The sequence below is a fragment of the Canis aureus genome, chromosome 24 (assembly GCF_053574225.1).
Source record: "Canis aureus isolate CA01 chromosome 24, VMU_Caureus_v.1.0, whole genome shotgun sequence".
Classification (NCBI taxonomy): Eukaryota; Metazoa; Chordata; class Mammalia; order Carnivora; family Canidae; genus Canis; species Canis aureus.
In genome coordinates this window covers 9074176-9087748 of record NC_135634.1, presented here as the reverse complement: position 1 = coordinate 9087748, position 13573 = coordinate 9074176, and the positions used below count along the sequence as shown (strand labels likewise).

The window sequence follows — 13573 nt, the reverse complement described above, 5'->3', positions numbered from 1 at the left end:
TTGTTTCCATTAGTACAGGTACAAATGCCCACCTGATTTCCATAGACACACTATTTTCACCTTATTAATTTATACTGGGTATTAAGTGACCTGTTCCTCTGTTCCCTGGAAGCCATTTTGTTTCCTTGGGATTAATTTCTTCATGTCTTTACTGATATGAAGTTTCATATCAGTAAAATTGAATGTTCAATACCAATATGAATCTTTTAACCTCTCTGATATAATTTAACTATCAGGAGTATCTATCACTGATGTTTTAACCTTTCAATTATGCCACTGACCTATTTCTAGATCCAGCTACATTTATGTATTCATTCAACAAACATTTAGAATCTCTGATGTTCCAAGCCCTATACAAGGCAGAGACTGAAATTGCAAAATAGGGACAAGAAGATAGTCCCTAGTAGTAATCACAACTCTATAAGCATTACTCCAGTAGAGGTCAATGTGTCATGGGACCATACAGGAAGCAGCTCTATTAAAACTTTAAGAACTTAAAAATTATGTTCCTAAAATAGAATCTCAAATATCCTGATCCTTAAATTTACTATTGCATATTCTTTTTTTAAAAAAGATTTTATTTATTTATTCATGAGACACACATACACACACACACACACACACACACACACACACACAGGCAGAGACACAGGCAGAGGGAGAAGCAGGGTCCACGCAGGGAGCTGGACATGGGACTCGATTCCTGGTCCCCAGGATCAGGCCCTGGACTGAAGGCAGCGCTAAACCACTGAGCCACCTGGGCTGCCCACTTTTGCATATTTTGATGTAATTATTTACTTGTTTCTGTGTTATTGAATAATTTCATTCTTCCTTATAATCTAGTTAGTCACTGATATATACTCACTACTTCTCTATCCTCCATCTATTTTCTTCAAAAAATGATACTTCCATTTATTTCTCTTTTCTCAAATGGATATCATAAGGAAAATATCAAGAATTCAGCAACATTTGGAAACAACTCCACAAAGAAAAGTTGCTCTTTTAGACATAGTAATTTCTAGTAAAGACAGTAACAATCACAGATAAAGATACAATAGTTAACCAATTACATTTTGAGTTGGTTTACTCAAATATATTTATGTTCTTTTTTTCTAAGATTTCATTTATTTATTCATGAGAGACACAGAGAGAGAGGCAGAGACACAGAGAGAGGGAGAAACAGGCTCCTTGCAGGGAGCCCAATGTGGGACTTGATCCCCAGACCCAGAATCACGCCCTGAGCCAAAGGCAGATGCTCAACCACTGAGCCACCCAGACATCCCTATATTTATGTTCTTAATGACGTACTGTGGAGGTATCTGTATGCATAGTTATTGGGAATATTTTGAAGATGTGAGATGTGTTTAGAGTGTAGCTAGAAGTCAATAGGTTGTGAGTTTTTGAAGAGGAAAACGGATGTATGGTACAGAATGGCAATTCAATGGCATATTTTTGTGGAAAGAAGATAATCTCTTTGCTTACATAGTAAAAATAGGGAAGTGCTTAAATTCAAACAAACCAGTATCTATTGATGAAAAAGAATAATTGAACATTAATGTGTTTATTGATAGTTAAGCATAGTATAGAATTAGAGTCAAACAGCTTAACCAGGGGCACCTGGGTTGCTCAGTGGTTGAGCATCTGCCTTTGGCTCAGGTCATGATCCTGGGGTCCTGGGATTGAGTCCCACCTCCATACTCCCCTCAGGGAACCTGCTTCTCCCTTTACCTATGTCTCTGCCTCTCTCTCCCTGTGTCTCTCATGAGTAAATAAATAAAATCTTAAAAAAAAAAAAAAAAAAACAGCTTAACCAAAGTAAAAGAAGAAATTTTAAGATAGAAAACATGGTGCCTGTAATGGAAATTATACAGAAAAATGGAATATATAAACTGAAGACAATAATAAAATCATGCATTTGAAGGAATAATGCAATAAAAGCCATACATTAGAAGGAAGGTGGGTGGTGGCCTTAATTATTTTTTCTTCCAATTCAAGAATACCCTCCATAATACCTTCAATACATCTGTTGGATTGTTATGGGATTCTTTTAACTCTTTTGGAAATTTTCAGAGAAAAAGAGTTTCCTACTTTGAGATCAGTCTGTTCCATTAGTGAGCAACTCTAATTGCTAGAACTTTTACCTCCTATTTTAAACAAATGCAACCACCTATACCATCTACCTCATTCTGTGCTGTGAAGACACATGAAATAAGTCCAGTCTTTCTTCATTGTGACAACACTTTGCTCATACTTAAAGAAAATGCCCATGGTTCTCTAAGTTTCTCTTCTTAACCTCAATATCTCCCAAAATCAAATTATTCTCCATTGGAGCTTATTCTCATACTTTTCAATATCCTGGGACTCAGTTCATCAAGGTCCCCTTTAAAATATGCAGCAACACCTCCTGATGTGGTCTGAGCCCTGGCAGAATGACAGGTGGGCTCTTTATTCATCCAGCTCAAGATTATATTTCTTTTTGAAAGGTAGTCCTATCATGTTATTGTTTAGAAAAAGAGTTTATTTAGTACTGGGGCACCTGGGTAGCTCAGTTGGTTAAGTGTCTGACTCCTTGATTTTGACTCAGGTCATGATCTTGGAGTCCTGGAATCAAGCTTCATATTGGGCTCCATGCTCAATGGGGAGTTGGCTTGGGATTTTTTCTTCCTGTTATCTACCCTCCCCCTGCAATCTCTCAATCTCAAATAAATAAATAAATAAATCCTTTAAAAAAAAAAAAAAAGTTGAGTACTTTCATTCCCGACCTTCTGAGCTTTGGGTATTTCTATTCTGTGTTTGGGTTTGTTTGTTTTTTAAATTCAGAAACGCTAACTGAGCACCATGCTGTTTTAGGCACAATGTTGGGCCCTGAGGACAAAAGATGAGTAAGGCTCTAGCTGAAGGATTTTATGATATTCTAATGGGAGTGACAAACACATAAAAAATAGAGAATTAACTGCCTGGGAAAACTGGTAACGGCTAATCATTCATTAAACCAATAAATATTTACTGAGAACCTTCTATGTGCATGGCACATAATAGATATTCATTTGTAGTTTCAGCAGCCCCTTAAGTATGGTACCAGGCTGGCGTATTTCTAGGTTATCAATGAAAGTTTAATGTACTTTTTTGTGAACTCCATTACTACATTTTCTTAAGTTTTTAATCCAGTGATATGAGAATAGATCAATGTAGTAAATAACTATTGGTTCCTAAATGATTACTAATTTCTTTTTAAGCACTTAAAAACTACTTGTTTTATAATTTGCTCTGTAATTTGGACATAAAAGAAAGTCCATGTTATAGTCTTACAGCTTCTAAACTATACTTTTCTTCCTCTTTCTTTGGGGTTGACTACTTCTCACCTTCGCTGTTCTTTCTCCAAGACTAAAAATCTGTCAGTTGTGATCACACTGACAGATTTTTCAGAAAGCTCATTTATGATTTATCTGAGTCTGAAGATTTGAACCCAGAGTGTCTGAGTGTTCTCTTATTCTCTCTTACTTACACTGGGTTTTTATTCCCTTAAACTCATGTTTGTTATAATTTAAAAATAAGGCTCACTGATTGAGAGGACAGACACAAAGTGCTTGTGAAGAATTCAGTACTTTGACCACAGTCCTGAATCCATTCCTCCTTCATTCAGTGGGTATTTATGAGTGCAAGCAGCATTCCAGATGCTGGCCGAGGATGTACCTTGGAGCAAACATCCTTAGCTCAACAAACAAATTGTTCCTTTGGGTCCTTAATTGTGGTTCATCCTGGACTTCTAGCCTTCCTGCCCAAATGCACAGATTTGTGCCTCATTAGTGTTATTTCTTCATCAAGCTTTTGTATATCTGCTTCTGAAATTCTTGTTCCCTAGAGAGATTGCGTGGCTACCACATAAGTACCTTTGTATGTCTCTGTTTTTACTTCTCATGAGGATCATTTGGGACACGGGTTCAGAACATTTTATTTTTTTAAGCTGTATTCTCTTTAAACTCTCTGGGTGAAAATAATACTCATATTTTCTTTGAGATAGTAATAAAGGATAAGAAAAGAATATGGAACAACTTCAGGCAAATATTTGGGGAGAAGCATTACAGGTTTCATGTGGGAAAGAACAGGCCATGGTCTGCTAACAGCAATTGGTTGAAGCTAGTCAATATATGACAAGGAGTCGTAAGTGACCTTACATTTTGATAGCTCCCTATCACAAATATGCTTGATTTTTTGTTTTAGTGCTTATGTTTTCTGTGAGTTATTTAATATAAAACATATCCATTATATAAAACACAGATGTAAAAACTATACAGTGCAAAGCCTCCCTTCTTTCCCTGTATTATCCTATCTATCCAGTCCTTACCCTCTTTACATTACCACAATTACTGATTTCTTTATACATATACAAGTAAATATAAATATAGATTATTGTACCTCTCTTTAACACAAAAGGTAGATTTTATGAAGCTGGCTTCCTGACCTGCTTTCTAACACTTCATATATCTTGGAAATTTTTTCAAATCAGTATGGGGAGAGGTCTTTGTGGTTGCTTAAAGAATATTCCACTGGTATATGTACTATTATTTGCTTACGTACTACCCCATTGATGGGTATTTATGTTGCTTCCAGCACTTTGCTATGATAAATACTGCTCCAGTGAATAAACAAATATGAGCCAGTGTATCTGTAGAACCAATTTCCAAAAGTGGAATTACATGTAATTATAGTTTGGCTAGAAGCTGCCATATTAACCTCCTTTGGGATATGTATCAATTTATATTCCTTCTAGTAACGTATGACAGTCCTATTTTGCCATAATCTCACCAACAGAATGTATTGTCTAAATTAATTATTACAGCTTATTATGCACTCATAACTCTCCCAAAATTTTAAAAATTTCTCTGATGCCTATAGCTATGACATTTTTCATATCCTAGTGGGGAGCACAGCACTGCTTACCTTATTTTCTCTAATTTCAGAGCATGAAGTGCCCATTCTCATATTCTAGGCCTTGATCTCATCCTCCAAAATCAATCAGGACTTGGTTCCCCAGTCATCCTCTTGCCCTTCTGAATCTTCTGCATGTCATTTTCTATTTCTTCCCTTATGCCCATGAGCATACTCCTACTAACATTATTAAAAATAAATAAACGGAAAAACCCTCTCTGGGCCCCTGTTTTCCTATGGCAGCAGTTTTCAGGGTTTCATGTATTAGTAAACTGTGAGAGTCCTTCCGGTATGAAGACATCTAGAGAATTGTTTTATGATGTAAAATAATGTACATGAATTCTTACTCTGCTCTTGTAAGTGGTAAGTTGGATCTGATCCTGTCCTATTCTTTGTCACAAAAGAATCCCCAACCTAGAGCCCCAGGATAGATGTCTACACAGTTCTAATCCTGTTTATCCAATTGCCTGAAAGACATGGATCCTCATAGTCCTATTGTCTCAAAGCCAAAGTACTCAAAAATGAGCCCAGCTTCCCATCCACCCTGGCATATCTCCTTGCCCTCTCTCTCAGTTGGTGGCATCACTATGCACCTAATCATCCAAACTTGAAATGGAGTAGTCCTTGAATCATCTCTCTCCCTCCCCCACCAAATCTAACCAATGGCTTCCCATTACCTCCCAAATATTAACGGACTCTGCACCCCCTACCATCACTAAGCTGGTTTAGGTCCTCATCATTTCGTATCTGACCTTTTGTGAGTTTTTAACTCATCCCTGCCTGCATTTTTGTCTCCCTTAATTTATCCTTTATCAGCTGTGTTCCCTGGTGTGAAAATCTCAGTCACCCTCTTAACCCTTCACGTATCAACCAGCTACAGGATAAAAAACTAAACTCCCTGTTGGCAAAGGTCTGTTTCCTCCATCTCTCCAGTCTCTTCTTTTGTCACTTCTTGCTCCCTAATTTTTTTATTCCAGTTACTTCCAGTTCCTACCATTCTCCATGCCACGTCTCCTCTCAATGTCTGTAAAAGCCTTCAGATATTGAGCACTTCTTATGTGCCACATACTGAGCTATACATATAATACACACTCCCTTAACTGGAATGCTTTCTTTGTCCTCATCGCCCCTCTCTAAGTTACATGTGGCTCCCTGTGGCTACCTCTATCACTACAACTCTTACCATATTACCCAAACCACATATGTAAGTTTAAAATTTTTAATAGCCACAATAAAGAAGAAAAAAAAAACTGGCAAGTTGATTTAATATTTTCTATTTAATCCAACATATCCAATATGTTACCATTTTGACATGTAATCAATGTAAAAATTACTATTGAAGTACTTTTTATTCTTTTTTTGTGTGCTAAATCTTTGAAATCTGATGCATCTTTCATACAGCACAACTCAAGTTTCAATAGCCACATGGGACTAGTGGCTACAGTATTGGATTAGTACAGGGTTAGGCTGTGACCCAATGAGGACATAAACCATTATTTTGTGTCCCTGTCACAAAGCTCAATGCCTAGCATTTGGTAGATAATAAATGTGGAAGTAGGCAAGTGGAAAGAGGCAATCTGCAAGTCACCATGCATATGTAACAAGGAGCATCTTTATTAAGGTGTTTTTTTTCTTTCTTTTGCATTTCCTGATGTTCAGCCTATCTCTATTCTGCAAGCATATTTATTTCTATAAGGTTAGGTTGGTTGCAGTAGAAATACAGAGTAAAAGAAGGAATCAGTATTTGGCTTTCTGATATCCAAAGTCAAGCTCTTTCTTTTATTTCTTTTTTAGAGAAATAAAAGGGATGTTTTAGGATTTTTTTTTTTTGGCTTTTTTGTTTGTTTTTTAGTTCTCATTGATTTATCAAAATTTAGATGTTGCAGACTATCAAATATACTAAAATCTGCTTATAATTCAACATGTCCAAGAAAGGTCTTACTGTCTGCCTGTCCTCACTGGAAATAAAAGGAATTTTGTATATAGTGCATGTAAGTACGCATAATCTATTTAGGATACAATAAGAAATTAGCAAAAGAAATATCACTATTCAAGGTGATCAAGTGATTTTAATGGAACTGAGACCTGGCTATGTAGCATTTAGATAAAAGATATTATGCCCCAGGGTAAAGAACAAAAGATAAGAATAATAGAATGCACTAATTTATTCTAGGTTTCTACCCATTTACACAAAAGGTTCTTTAAGATGTGGATTCTTTCTCCACCTTTGACCCCATTCAAAATGTCCTAACACTGAAACAATGTTGCAAGATAACAAACATAAAAGAATGTTAGGGAGGAAGAGTAGAGCTCAGCCTTTACTGAGTGGAGACAAAGGGCTGATTTGTTGCTCTTTTAGTTATTAGAAAAGATCATTAAGGCCAAGTGGGATGCACATGGCTAAAGAGGACACACCTGAACAAACAGGTATTGAATTTAAAGAATGCCTTCAAGTCTCTTCTGGGCTAGTTCCCAAGGCAGACTCAGAAGGTACTTGCTTGCCAGATACCTACTAATCTATCCCCCTGGGAAGGGAACATTTTCTCCATGACTATATGAGGTGTCTCTTGAAAGTTCCAAATCTAATTTTTTTTTCTGTTTGCTTATTGGTACAGTGCTAAGTTTTGAATAATTAAAAGAGTAATGTTTGATGGTGGAATGGAAACTGTCCTAATGGTCCCATATGCAGGAAAGACTTCACAGACATTTCAGTGTCCCTATAACAAGAAATTGATGTCAGCCTCTAGATTCAGGTTGACAGTTCCTGGGACAGAATGTATATTCAGGTGAATTAGAAAATGTAATATGAAATGTCATCTGCAAAATAAAAAAAACTGAACACTTAAATTTTTGTTTTCAGGAGAAAAGCTAAGAAGCTTCCAATCAAAAATACAAAAAAAAAAAAAAAAAAAAGAGAGAGATGCTTGGATAGTGTCCTGGAATAAACCACTGAGGCTCCTTTTGTCTTCCCATAGAATTTATTTATTTTGCATTTATGGAATGTATAAAATATGCTGAGGGCTGTGTCCTCCATTATTTTACCCCAGGCATTTAACAGAATGTCAACTTTCCATGTAGGGGACCTGCCAATTGCACACACTCTCTACCTACTCCACGGCATGTTGAGGTCACCATCTTCCCATTATGTGCTCCTTCCTCTAATGAAGCTTCCAGTATCCCTTTCAAACACCTGTGTTCTCTATATTCTTTCCCTATCAAGTGTCCTCCAGAAATGGTCTGAAGTTTTACATAAAACTAATAGAGCAAAATTTCATCAAAGACCTGAACAACTGAGGCTTCTGTATGTGTGTCTGTTTTTCATATAACAAGGTCTTGCTGTCTGTCTTATTTATGGGGTGAGGAGGATGAATTAACTGAGGAGGAAGAATTAAAATTTATCAAGAACACTACTTGTACTTTCTAAGATTAAAAATAAAATAGGGTGGGTTTTTGGGGGGGTGGGGATGGAGGCCTAAAGGCTGGACCTTCTTCCTAATGAGCTGTCAGAAAGGAATGGAAGTAATCTTTTGGTCTGAGTGGAGGGTGGGGTGGAAATAAATGCAGAGCGGTGTGATTGATTCTTTGGGGCAGGAAGGCAACAGAGTTGCAGGTTCTGGGAGAGGTAGATGCCCAAGGTGGTGCTTGAATCCATCTCAGTGAGACAGGTCCTCAGAAGAATTGGGCCCCCTATAGCCAAGCACTGGCACTTCAACCTCAGAGTCTGAGCAAGGGTAATCTGAGATCAGGCAAAGGGGGTGGAGTCCCTGTGGGGAACTTCACTTCCAAATTTCCCACCATTTGAGGCAGAAAGGGGGGCAGGAGAGACTTGACCTCCACATGGAAGAGCAGCATCAGACAGCCAAAGGGGCTCCAACCCCAACAGCAGTGTGTGGGACAACAGAAGGGTCAGAAGACTTAGTGGGATTTGTTCACTTGAAAATGGTTTGTTTTATGCTTGTGAATTTCATTGCACTTAAAAAAAGAAAAGGTTTATTGGTGAGGACTTAACTGTTCTCTGAAACTAGAAGTGTGGCAATCCTCTTGTTCGAGTGGTCAAAGCCTCAAGGGATTCTCAAATGATCCAGAGAAAGAGGAGGAACACTAGAGACAGACATAAGAGCAGGAACAGACAGACGCTGGTACTGGCTCTGATTTAGTTGAAGAAATACAGAAGTTTGGTATCACTTGACCCTCAAGGGTTGTGGAGCAATGCATATCCATTATCCTCTAAACAATATTGATGGCTTTCCACTGCCTACAGAAATAAAAAAGCTAAAAGAGTTTTAATGGTATTCCAGACTCTATGTGAAGATCTAAATCCTTTCTAGTCTCCTGTCCTATCATCTTCCAGCTACCCTGGTTCCATAGCTGGTCCCTGATGTCATTTCTGTTTGGATATCTCTGTTAGATGACCGTTTGGGATTTTTAATGGGTTCCACGTGAGGGGAAGAGCCTTCGAAGAGCAGACCTGTTTATTAATTGTTCATCTGTTACCGTTCTAATATCCCCATTTCTTCTTTACCCTCAACCCCTCAACCTGGTGTCTTCCTACACCATATAAATATTTGCTATCTCAGTAAAAAAAAAAATCTCACTTTTCATCTTGTCAATCACTTAGCCATTTCTTGGCCTGGTATATTTATTCATTTACCCAGGAAATATTCAACAAATACACCAGGCACTATGCTTCGTCCTAGGAATCCAAAGAGAAATAGAGCATGGACCCAGAAAAGCCCTGAAATTCTAAGAGAAATAGAGAGGAAGTTTTCCCCCAAAAAAGAAGGTTTGCCTCTAATTGCAGTTATTTGATTTAATTGGTGCTTATTTACATCTCTTTAGAAGGGTTTCAAGAGTACAAATGACTTAAAGATGTTTTGAAGAAAAAAAAAAAGATGTTTTGAAGACTTGTATTTATTTCATTGATCCCATCTTTGCTTAAAATATTGAACAATTCAAAAGAATTCTGTCAGCCGTTGTGGTACCTTATGCCTTTTAGTAAATACCATAGCTAAAGGGCCACAGACTCTGAAGCAGGACCACTCAAAATCCCCTTTTCCAGCCCATTGCATCTTTGATTAAGAAACGTGCAAAGCCTAAAACAGTACATCATGGGAGAGATGATTTGGCCAAAATAAGACATTAAACAGCGTATGGGTAATACCTGAGAAAATCTGGATATGAGCATGTAAACATACTGATTTTTCTCTTCCAACATAGGTGCCAAAGGAGGGAAAACCATGTGTTGGACCGTATCCAATTAGGATAAAAACTATAGGAGGTGGATGAAGCCTACAACTTTGATTTCTGAAAGAGATTAAGTCTGGGTGGGCAAAGGTGATGGTGTCTCAAAGGACGGAGGTGGTGGGACATCTGGGGAGGTGCTGAGCCATTCTCCAGTCACATATGAGTGGTCTTCTCTTAGCTAAAGTATATTTGTTTTGAAAAATAATAATAAAATATGTCACTTTAAATTCTGTGATTTCTATGCTTGATTTCATTTGTTTTTTTTCAAGCTATGCTCTTTCCTATAGAGATGTTTAATATGCTTGTCACGAGAAGGAAGTAGTTTCTTTTAGGTTCATTACCTGGACAATGGTAAATAGATGATGTGGAAACTTACCTAACATGAGAAAGTAAATTCTGGAATGTAAATTACCTTCTGTCTGTAGCATTCTGTTTGTGACTTAATTATTGTCTATTTTTACTGATTTTCCTAGCCCCTAGAGTTTATGGGAAAGAATTTCATCATCTCAGACTTACCTCCAACCAGAAAAAAAAAAAAAAAAAAACTTTTTCCGCATACTATATCTTTTGGTTTATAGTTTTTACCTCGAATTTTCTGCACCAGGGTTAGATTGTGTGTGATGTTTCCACCATTATTTCTAGAATATTCAGAATATTATTGGTTAAAACAAATGGAGCAGTGTAAATTATAAGAGATAATAGTCTTTGTATAGCATACTACACGTTCACATGCGTTGCTTTATTTAATTATCAAACTAAGAACCAGAGTCAGGTAATATCACTATCCCCAATTTACAAATGGAATAAACCAAGACTCTGAGAGATTATGTAATTTACTAAGAAACAGTCAGAAATGGGAGCTCTAAGTTCAATCAATTTTTTTTACTCCAAATCCAGCATTGATTCCACTCTTTCCTTAAAAATCATGTTTGTACTATTTCTCTAAGGCAGTCCAGCTCTGGAATCAGGAGACCTGAGTTTGAATCTCAGTCCTACCAATTACAAAACATGTGGCCTGGACAAGGTACTTGACCTCTCAAAACCTCATCATATCTTGAGGCAATTGCATCCAGTTGGTGACTGACCCATCTCTTGGGATTATGAAGATTAAATCAGATCGTACTTATAAAGTTCAAGCATACAGAATTTTTATTTTTGAAGTATAGTGGACATAGAATGTCATATTAGTTTCAGGTGTACAACATATTGATTTGACAATACTATCTCACCACAGTAAGTGTAGTCACTATTGTCACTATACAGCATTTACAGTATTATTGACTATATTCCCTATGCTGTACTTTCCATCTCCATGACTTACTTATTTTATAACCGGAAGTTTGTATCTCTTAATACCCTTCAGCAATTTTGATCATCCCCTTACCTCCCTCCCCTGGCAACCATCGGTTTGTTCTTTATATTTATGTGTCTGTTTCTGTTTGTGTGTGTGTGTGTGTGTGTGTGTGTGTGTTTTAGGTTTCACATATGCTATTTGTCTTCTCTTATTTCACTTAGCATAATACCCTCTAGGTTGTCATCTAGACATAATACCATCCATGTTGTCACAAATGACAAGATCTCATTCCTTTTTGTGTCTAAGAAATATTCCATGGTATATATACCTCACCTTCTTTATCCATTAATGTATCAGTGGACACTTGTATTGCTTTCATATCTTAGTTATTGTAAATAATGCTGCAATAAACATAGGGGTGCATGTATCTTTTCAAATTAATGTTTTGTTTTCTTTGGGTAAATTCCCAGAAGTAGAATTACTGGATTGTATGATAATTCTATTTTTTAATTTTTTTAGAAACCTCCATACTGTTTTCCAAGTGGTTACATTGATCTATATTCCTAACAAAATAGTGCATGAGAGTCCTGTTTCTTCCATATCCTCACCAATACTTCTTTTTCTTGTCTTTTTGATACTATTCTGACAGGTATGACATGATACCTCATTGTGGTTTTGATTTTGTCTTTTTGATACTATTCTGACAGGTATGACATGATACCTCATTGTGGTTTTGATTTTTATCCCCCTGATGATTAGTGATGTTGAGCATCTGAAATGATATATCTGCTAAGGGGTTAATATCCAAAACATATAAAGAAGTTATATAACAGCACCAAAAACCCCCACAAATAATCTGATTTAAAAATTGAGAGAGAACCTGAATAAACATTTTTCCAAAGAAGACATACAGATGGCATTTATTTCTCCCAGAACACTATCTGAGACCACTACCAATCAAGGATCACTCAGAATCAAATTTTTGGCCTGAAATATTTTTCACACTAAGCAGTGTGAACTACAGCTCCAAACAAACAATGAGGACCAGCATGTAAGTCAAAATTTTCAGTAATGATTCTATTTTCTCAGCTTAGTGCCTTGATTTGGAAGCATAGTTTTGTTGTTGTTGTTGTTGTTGTTGTTGTTTTTGGTATTCCCTTATTGGTGTGGGGGTGGGTGTCATTTTCCATTCACATACACTGAGCACATAGCCCTTTTCAGTCTCAACTTTATGTTGGAGAGGAGCTCACATTAGACTCCTCCACATATGGGGGCAATCTCTGGGCTTTTGGCCTGCCCTCTGTATGGTCCTGAAAATCAAAGCTAAAATTTATGCAGTTTAGCAAGTGCCCCCAGAGAGAAAGTCAACTGCGATATTCTGTTTAACTCCAAGTTCCTTCACTTAGGTTTTAGGTCCAAGAATTTAAATAATTTATCCAGAATACTTCATTTGTTTTCAGGAGGAGGGTCAGTTCCTGTACATATTCTCCATATTACCTAAAGCAGAAGTCCCTCCCCATGTTTTTACCAATTCAGTCTTTTGTTTCGAATTTGGTAAAATTGGCAACTTGGAGAAAAAAAATTAAGCCAATGAAAATTAGAATATGGTTAAGCAAGCAACTAACTTACTTCTTTTAGGAGATTACACTGTGCACCTGTGCTCACTCTACGTTTATTGTACAATAACTGCCTAACAGGGATGGCAACCACCTTGGCCTTTTTTCAGAGGACAGCTTCAGACTGATGCCATGCAGTCTGCTGCTCCATAAGGTATATAGAGCTCTCAGTCTCTGGCTTGGTACTGAGAGTTGTCCCCACTAGAAGGTCAGGCAGTCAGAGGGTAGGGCTGAGTTTGGGAGGGGAGCAGAGTGTCGAGTAGACTCTTTGGAATACAGTGGAGCTTTATTCCAGAGAAGTCAGAGAGCAAAGGGCTATGCCTGCCAGCAGACATTCTCCCCAGAAAACATTAAGAAACATAGATCTCGGTTAACTAGGATTCTCTGCAGTTCCCTGAGCTCTTGACAGCATATCCTTTCACCTCAACCCTAGTGCCCCAGTCATGGTTTCCACCCCCTCATGATGCAGCTTTATCCACTGAACTCTCTG

General features: G+C 37.3%; 1 long non-coding RNA gene across 2 annotated transcripts in view; it reads left to right on the top strand.

Moving 5' to 3' along the window:
- The window catches only part of LOC144295726 (uncharacterized), a 153535-nt gene that overhangs the window by 124583 nt on the left and 15379 nt on the right, over positions 1-13573 (top strand). The window contains exon 3 of one of the 2 annotated variants that reach the window (XR_013362810.1): positions 10147-10383. The exons of the other annotated variant lie outside the window; for it this stretch is intronic. This is a non-coding gene — a long non-coding RNA (uncharacterized LOC144295726). Of the gene's footprint in view, positions 1-10146; positions 10384-13573 lie in introns of those variants that run through there. 2 annotated transcript variants of the gene reach the window in all.